The 9,527-nt window shown below is 37.8% G+C and overlaps 4 pseudogenes; 2 read left to right on the top strand and 2 right to left on the bottom strand.

Annotated features, from left to right (window-relative positions):
- Positions 1-4,978: 4,978 nt before the first annotated feature.
- On the bottom strand, positions 4,979-5,287 carry LOC119571645 (annotated as a pseudogene).
- A 197-nt stretch (positions 5,288-5,484) lies between these two features.
- LOC119571640 lies at positions 5,485-6,209 on the top strand (annotated as a pseudogene).
- Positions 6,210-7,919: 1,710 nt separating this feature from the next.
- LOC119571636 lies at positions 7,920-8,441 on the bottom strand (annotated as a pseudogene).
- A 3-nt stretch (positions 8,442-8,444) lies between these two features.
- LOC119571641 lies at positions 8,445-9,014 on the top strand (annotated as a pseudogene).
- Positions 9,015-9,527: the final 513 nt, after the last annotated feature.

Raw genomic sequence — 9,527 nt, forward strand, 5'->3', positions numbered from 1 at the left:
GGTTGGGTTAGGTTTGTTTACATACATACATACATACCTACAACAACCACATTTCATACACTACATACAGGCATACATACATACAATACATACATAATACATACATACTCCCGGCATACATACATACATACTTTCATACATACTAGAAACGACAAGGGTAGGATAGGATATGATAGATTAGGTTTGTTTGCTTATTTTAGTTTAGGTCGCAACAGTGTAACCATATACAGCTCATACACATACATATATACAAGGATGGATAGAAAAGGTCAAGTTATAATAGGTAAACATACAATGGCTATAAAAAATGTACTTCTATATTTTTATAAAATATATATAATATAAAAACAAAAAAACAACTAAACACACACACCACTATGTACTCATACATACACATAATACACATACATACATACATAAACAGCAACATCATACTCACTCACTTACTTACTAGATGCATACATATAAACAAAAATATATACACATTAATACCCTGAATTTCCTCATAGGGAAATTGATGATCGAGGGGGAACACATCCTTCGGGGGCGGGGGCGTGGCGACATTTTCCCGTATATTCGTTATGCTATGGAAGGATATTTATTTGTAGGAGCCCCCTTGTTTCCCCCTTCATACTGCAACGTGAATTTCGGTCGCTTCACCGCCGAAGCCGGCACAAACATTTTATCCCGGAGTGAGGGGGTGCCCAAAAACGGTTTGTGTTGCCACGGACCGCTGCTGTATCTTTTTTATTATTATTATTATTATTAATTTTTATTATTATTTTTTATTATTATTTTTATTATTATATTATTATTTTTTAAATTATTATTATTATTATATTATGATTATAAATTATATTATTAATTATATAATATTTAAATATTTTTTTTGTATTCCGGGCATCATTCTCTACCAAATAAGCAAGCACCAGGGGGAATTAAAATCTTTTATTTGTACCCTTTACGAGTATTTCTTATTTTAAAATATCCATCCTTAATTCCCGTAAAACACCGATAAATCCAAGTCTTTATAATGACTTCTAATATCTTAACTCTAATTTACTTATTGGTTGTTACTTTCATAAGTTATACAGTGTTTTTTTTTTAATGAAAAGTGTATTTTTTCTTTATTTTAAGTTAATACACTAGTATTATAAATCATATCTTAACTGAATTTAGCGCGTAAGAACTGACGCCATGAGCGAACAAGTCTCTATAGCGTGTTTGCTATGTCAACATAACATGCTGTCACATGTTCTAATCAGTTTCTGTTTGTGTGTGTATATGTATACATATATGTACGTGTGTGTGTGTATGGGTGTATATATGTAAACATGCGCATATATACATATATGTATGTATATATATCTGTCTGTCCGTCTCTCTCTATAGTTTTTTATACAGTGTGTGTAGGTGTACAGAAACCGATAAATAGCAATTCGAGGTGTAAATAAGTTTGATGTCTATGTGTATACATAGCCTTCTATATCCAGGCTCATTTAATAATTAACTACCAAATATGTGGTCATAGTATGATATACAACATAAATATAAGGTAAGAGGTATGCACATGAGTCACCGCATTACTTCAATTGTATATGAGGATGCATACATAGATATATGTTTTACATAGATAGATCGATCGATCGATAGATAGATAGATAGCTAGCTATAAATGTATGTATATACAGAGGAAGAGAGAGTACCATGGCAGTAGTTCTCTTAATGACATCATTATGTCAATAAGAAAAGCTACTGAATATGAGGTTTTCATAAGTAAAATTCCTAGTAATATATTACGAATAGTTTATGTATTTGTATACTTCGCTTGGGGTAAAAGTAAAAGGGGATACCAAAATTAAGAAAAATCCAAGAAGAAATATTGTATATGAATGACTTTTTAGAAAGAAATATATATAAGTAAGTGACAACAACTAAAAATACGCCATTATGACAATAATACGTATAATATTGATAAAAAAATAAAAAATAAAATAAAAGCGAAAGCGATTCAATCTATTGAAAAGGGTTCCTACATCGCCCTTATTTGATCGTTCACGATGATGGACCCTTTAATTTATCGACACTTAATAATCTAGTTTGCTTGTTGTGAATATCGTTTAAAAACATAAGTTATTTGATCTAGTACAGTAATATTTGTCTTATATATTGCTAGGCTACACTAATTCAAAGTGTCTATGTTTAACGGACTGTAACCGACCATTCATCATTGGTGGTACTTTGAACTGTCTTCCGTCAAACTAGTCTTGCAAACGAGCAGTTCGGTGGTGTGTGATGGTTTATGCAGTGGTTAGGCCAATATTGGTGTGTGACAGTGTGCATAGAGTCCATTTCCCTGTGGTTATTGTCCGAGGCTTGGGCGTTTAGGTCTCCCGAGACAAGAGCAAAGTAAAGTAAATAAATGAAATGGATTGGATTTGATTTGATTTGATTGTTTTTTTTTTTTTTTTTTTTTTTTTTTTTTTTAGAAGTTGTTTTGCATTGTTGTTTTTGCTGCTGTGTTTGATTTTGAATAATGCTTGCTCCTCTCTCTCTCTCTCCCCCCCCCTCCTTTCTTGAATTTTGATGCTTTTGTGTAGTTGTGTGTCCGTGGTCCTTAGTGCCTACGTGTAATTAGTTAGTTAGTGAGTTGGTTAGTTATTCCTTGTCCATGTGCTTTGTGAATGTGTTTGAGTATGTGGATGTGTGGTTGAGCATGTGAGTGTGTGATAGATTGATTGATTGTATGTATGGTTGAGTATGCTGGTATGCATGATTGAGTATGCGAGTGTGTGAATGTGTTTGTATGACTGAGTGTGAGTGTTTGTGTGTGTGAATGTGCTTGTGTGGAATGAGTGTGAGTGTTTTGTGTGTGAATGTGCTTGTGTGGATGAGTGAATGTGTGAATGTGCTTGTGTGGGAGTGAGGTGAATGTGCTGTGTGATGAATGTGTGAAGTGATTGTGTGAGTGAGTTGAGCATGTGGAATGATGATTGAGTGTGAGATGTGCTCGTATGAGCGTGAGTATGCGAAGTGTGTGATGTGATGTTGAGTGTGTGGATTTGTGTTTGAGTTGTAGGAGAGATATTATGATAAGTGAGATTCCCGCATACGTATATGGTTGTTGATTGTGGGGTTAAGGGTAAGGTGTAAGTGGTGCTTTGTGTTCCCGTCGCTCGCCTATGATGCGTGGGAAGAATGAATGAATGAATGATATGAATGAGTGCTGCTGGTAAGAGTTGGTGTTGCAATCATGTTGCTATTGTGTGAAATCTTGTTCGTTAATGTCAACAAGCTTGTTTTACGATCTTGTGCATGATTGTAAGTTTGTGTGGCTGTCTGTGTGGGTGTGTGTGTCTTCGTGCCTCGAAGAGGTTCCATTCGTTCATTCGTGTTTGTTGTGTGTGTTTGCCTATCTGTGTTTGTAGGTGGGAAATATAATAATAGCAGTTGTAAGCGTGTCATTGAGTAATAAGCCTGGCTTTTTTTCTTTTGTTTTTTTTTTTGGTTTACCTTCTCAATGTTGGGTTACATACATACATACACACCACACCAGCCAGCCAGCCAGAATCGAATGTTGGCCGTACAATTATGCATCTATGTATGTATGTATGTATGTATGTATGTATGTATGTCTACTGTTGGTTATGTAGATAGGTAGGTAGGTAGAGTATCTATTTATCTATCTGACAGACTGTAGGTGTTCTGTACTGGTGTCTGTGGTGAATCGAAGGAGTAGCTTGCATTAAATTTTTTTACTTTTCTCTGTGTGTCTTTTTCTCCTTCCTCTGTGTGAGCGTCTTTTTTTTTCCTTCCTCTGTGGATCTTTCTCCTTTCCTCGGTGTGTCTTTCTGTAGCAGCGGCAGCGATCTCGTATAGCAATCTTGCTGACCCGTGTTCAACCCCTCTCCTCCGTGTCTCATTCCTTTCACACAGGGGGGTGGGTAATTTAGAAGCAAACTCAAACACACCTGCATGCATGCATATATACCTTGAGCAGCACACACGTGTCTAAAACCCTTAGGGAAGATACCTTAAACTTTTGGCTACACGCTTTTCAAATATTACTGCCCCCAATGCACTCAAGTCGCACCAAAATGAAACGGTCAGCCATTTATCACAAAAACTGACATTATATCTACTTTACTCTTTCTTCTCACATAGACGGCCCGCTGTATACATGGATCATGGAATACGCACACTCAAGACAATAGACTCGGGGGAAGGAAATAATGCTGATGCAAACAAAAACAGGAGAATAATGTTCATTTCAATGAATTTCCGTCTACTCAAGGAAAAAACAGACTACTCAAATAAAAAAAATAAGACTCCTCACACTTCCCCCACAGCAGTATACCAACATGTTACACCAGGTTGTTTTGTGTGGGGTTTTTGTGGTGTTTTGCGTTTTTTGTTTGTTTTTTTTGCTTGCTTGCTTGCTTGCTTGCTTATGCATGATGTTGTTATCAAGCTTTCATTATCACTAATACTTACTCTAACCATACACACTTTAATGACATATCAAACTTACAAGTTTAAATAATGATAATAATAAAAACAAAACAAGAAAAAAAACATATTTGTAATCGCAACACTGGGGACTCATGTTTCCAACATGTTACACCTGATTGTTTGTTTGCTTGCTTGCTGCTTGCTTATGCATGATGTTGGTTATCAAGCTTAAATTATAACTAATAAGTACTATAACCATACACACCTTACATGTTTAATAGTGATAATAAATAATAATAACAATAACAACAATAGTGGTGCTAGAAAAACAATATTTACACTGGGACTCCGCCCAAGTTTGTTTGGGGGATTATTTTGGGTTTGTTTTGACCGTGTAACGAAAAAGCAGGAGAGGGTGTCAAATTATATCCTCTTTATAGAGTATTTGTAGGACCTAAGATAGGTCCAAGGTTTTTGGTTTGGTGGGGGTTGTTTGTTTTGGTGGTAATAGTTGACGGGGAAAACGTTAACCTCCGAAACCGTACAGGGTGCGTCCCTGGCGCTTGAGGGCGTACACGACGTCCATGGCGGTGACGGTCTTCCTCTTGGCGTGCTCGGTGTAGGTGACGGCGTCACGGATCACGTTCTCGAGGAACACCTTGAGGACACCACGGGTTTCTTCGTAGATGAGACCAGAGATACGCTTGACACCTCCACGGCGAGCAAGACGACGGATTGCAGGCTTGGTGATACCTGGATGTATCACGCAACACCTTGCGATGACGCTTGGCGCACCCTTTCCGAGCCCCTTTCCGCCCTTGCCTCGTCCTGTCATGTTGAGTACGGATTTCTTGCTCCGAGTCAGCCAGATCAAATTCGGTGGCCGAGAGCGAGTAAGGCTACCGCGGGCCCCCGTCTGCGTAGCGGCGAGGCGGCCCACTCAGCTGAGCGCTTATCTTAACTGACCGCTCTGCAAATACAACCTCTGCTAAGCCTTGTTATCGACAAAGGCTCACGCGCACAAGGCTTGCAATGGATTTGGCCATAGCCATTGCTTCAGATAATCAACTTGGAATCCAACATGGCGTCAAGGAGGCCGCGTTACACGACCTCACAAGTGCCGTATCTCCGGCAATATTTACCCAGCAGAAATAGCGGGATTAAGCCACACTCTCGCAGCCACACGCGACTCGGCCAGCTCCCGCTCGCTCTCCTATAAATTGACGTCTTGAGCGTGAGCGCGTTTCATATCTATTTAGATACAAACTCGCAAAATGGCACAGTAACCAAGCAGACTGCACGTAAGTCTACCGGAGGCAAGGCCCCCCGCAAGCAGTTGGCCACAAGGCAGCACGTAAGTCTGCCCTGCTACCGGAGGTGTCAAGAAGCCCCATCGTTACAGGCCTGGAACCGTTGCCCTCCGTGAGATCCGTCGTTACCAGAAGAGCACTGAGCTCCTCATCCGCAAGCTGCCCTTCCAGCGTCTCGTTCGCGAGATTGCCCAGGACTTCAAGACTGACCTCCGCTTCCAGTCCTCTGCTGTCATGGCTCTGCAGGAAGCTTCCGAGGCTTTACCTGGTCGGCCTCTTGAGGACACCAACCTGTGCGCTATCCACGCCAAAGAGTCACAATCATGCCTAAGGAATCCAACTTGCTCGCCGTATCCGCGGAGAGCGCGCCTAAGGTTTTGATTGCATACCTGCAACACAAAACTATTATCCTCGGCCCTTTTCAGGGCCTAAAATTAATTCTCAGAGAGATGAAATACAGACAAGTCATATCAAATGGTGTACATGTACACAGACGGCAAAATAATAATAGTGATAAGCATATGTAAACAAACGGCTATATAATGTTGATAAGCACATATACATACAAATGTACACACTGCTACGCACACACATACACAGCCTCTCTTTCATATAATAATATACATACAAACATATAATATTGTATATATACACACATACACTATCTCTCTGTCTTCATTGTATATATATCATAATGTGTGTTGTATATTATAATATATATATATATATTGTATATAATACTATATATATACTCTCTCTCATTGATATAATAATATATATATATATTTATATATATATATATACATATATACATGTATACATATATATACATATATATACACCCAAATATATATACACACACATACACACTCTCTCTCTATATATAATATAATATATATATATTGCGTATTATATATATACATACATACATAACACACACACATATAATATATATATATATATAAATATAATATATAATATAATATATTATATAATGTATACATATATATACACATATATACATGTATACATATATATTGTATATATATACACACACACACACACACTCTCTCTCTCATTGTATATATACTATTGTTTGTATATATATGTATATATACAGCAACACACACACACACACACACACACAAACACAATACTATATATATAATATATATTGTATATAAATACTGTATATATATATATAAACATACACACACACACTTTCTCTCTCTCTCATTATACGGATATTATTGCGTATAATGTTATATATGCTATAATGTATATATGTATATATATATATATATATATGTTTGAAAATACTGTATATATACACACTCCTCTCTCATTGTATATATATTATATATATTGTGTGTGTGTGTGTGTATACTGTATATATATTACACACACCTCTCTCTCTCTCATATATGTATAATATATATTGTATATATATATATATAAATATGTATATATATATACATACACACACACACATACACTCTCTCATTCTATATATATACATATATATACATATATATACCTATACACACACACAATATATATATATATATATATTATATATTAATATATATATTGCAATCAGACCACACTAACACTAAAACATTATCTTATGACTCACTTTGAGTAACAGAATAAACAAATGCCATGATCCAAGGTCTATCTACTAAATAAATAAATAAATATACCAGGAGTAGGAGGAGTAGTTGTAGTAGTAGTAGTAGTAGGCCCTAGTGAACTACTATCCTGATTTGCACATTCATTGAATAGGCGGGAAATGTGTTTTATCTTTCTAAAACAATTGATATGGATAGTGTCTTATTCTTATTGAGACTATGATTATCACAATGTTGGTAAGAATAAATGAACTTATAGGACAGTAATGGTACTGGTACTAGTAGTATGATTATCACAATGTTGATAATAATAAACATGTAGGACAGTAATGGTAGTAGTAGTACTATAATTATCACAAAGTTGGTAATAATAAATAAACTTATAGGACAGTAATGGTAGTGGTAGTAATAGGAGTAGTAGTAGTAGTAGTACTAATACTACTACTAGTAGTACTAGTACTAGCAGGAAAGGTAGTGGTGGCAATTGGGTTACTAACGTCATTGTATATCTGCTTTATCACGATCTGTGGCTCCTAAAGGAGCCGATGTTGTTCTAGGAGGCAAGTAAATCATGCAACCTAGAGATTTACTTGGAAGAAGTGTACTTGGTGACGGCCTTATTTCCCCTCACTAACGGCGTGCTTAGCCAGTCTCCGGGCAGCAACAACCTGACAGCGGTCTGAATCTCCCGGCTGGTGATGGTGGAACGCTTGTTGTAGTGTGCAAGGCGGGAAGCCTCAGCTGCAATGCGTTCAAAAATGTCATTCACGAAAGAGTTCATGATAGACATGGCCTTGGAGGAGATACCAGTGTCAGGGTGGACCTGCTTGAGCACCTTGTAGATGTAGATGCTGTAGCTCTCCTTCCTCCTGCGCTTCTTCTTCTTATCACCCTTGGTGATAGACTTTTGGGCCCTTACCGGCCTTCTTGGCAGCCTTTCCGGAAGTTTTGGGTGGCATGATGTCAATCGTACTTACGGCACGAAGAATGAAGCTCCCCACTCACTTTTTCCTTTTATTGTTCGACGCGCATGCCAGCCTCCGCGTACAGGACCACGACTACTGGCTCATCTGAGGTCCGTTCCACATGCCAGCCGTCGCAATCTGACTCAGTCAACCGGGGCCGCCTATAAAAGCTAAGCTCGACAAACAGCGATAAGGTTTATAAAGTACCTAACAAGCAAACATCATGTCTGGTCGTGGTAAGGGTGGTAAGGTAAAGGGCAAGTCAAAGTCCCGCTCCAGCAGGGCCGGCCTTCAGTTCCCTGTTGGCAGAATTCACCGCCTTCTGCGTAAGGGCAACTACGCCGAGCGTGTGGGAGCTGGTGCCCCCCTGTACTGGCTGCCGTCATGGAATACCTGGCCGCTGAGGTCCTGGAATTGGCAGGTAACGCCGCTCGTGACAACAAGAAGACCCGTATCATCCCCCGTCAACTTGCAGCTTGCCATCCGTTAAAGATGAAGAGCTCAACAAGCTGCTGTCTGGCGTCACCATTGCCCAGGGTGGTGTTCTGCCTAACATCCAGGCTGTGCTCCTCCCCAAGAAGACGAGAAGAAATAAACATTTTCTTGGTTGTCCCATCTCAACATCGGCTCCTTTAGGAGCCACAGCATCTTCCTAATGAGGAAATTGACAAATCTATTATAATAATAAATGCCATACTCATAACACACACCCATACATTTTGTATTTATGACTTGATATTAGTAGCAATAAATGTACATCTATTCATATACGATTACAGACACAAACGCATCATGTTTAAGAGCAAATGGATTACATTAAGTTAGAGACGAAACACATTCAAATTTATTCACACATCAAACATACATACATACATACAATATACATACAATCACAAGACCCATATAACCATTACATTTTGGGGATATGTAAAGGCCACTGTAAGGCCAATTTGTTGCACACATGTCTTACCTGACTGCACCTCAACATCTACATGTATTACTTGTTCAAGATCTCTATATATACCACACATACATATACATAAACATATGTATGTGTATATATACACATATATATGAAAAATGTATACACATAATTTCTTAGATACAATATACACAACAATATTTAATTAAATATTATATATATATATAAAAATATAGAAGAAGGGGTG

The sequence above is a fragment of the Penaeus monodon genome, unplaced genomic scaffold (assembly GCF_015228065.2).
Source record: "Penaeus monodon isolate SGIC_2016 unplaced genomic scaffold, NSTDA_Pmon_1 PmonScaffold_726, whole genome shotgun sequence".
Classification (NCBI taxonomy): Eukaryota; Metazoa; Arthropoda; class Malacostraca; order Decapoda; family Penaeidae; genus Penaeus; species Penaeus monodon.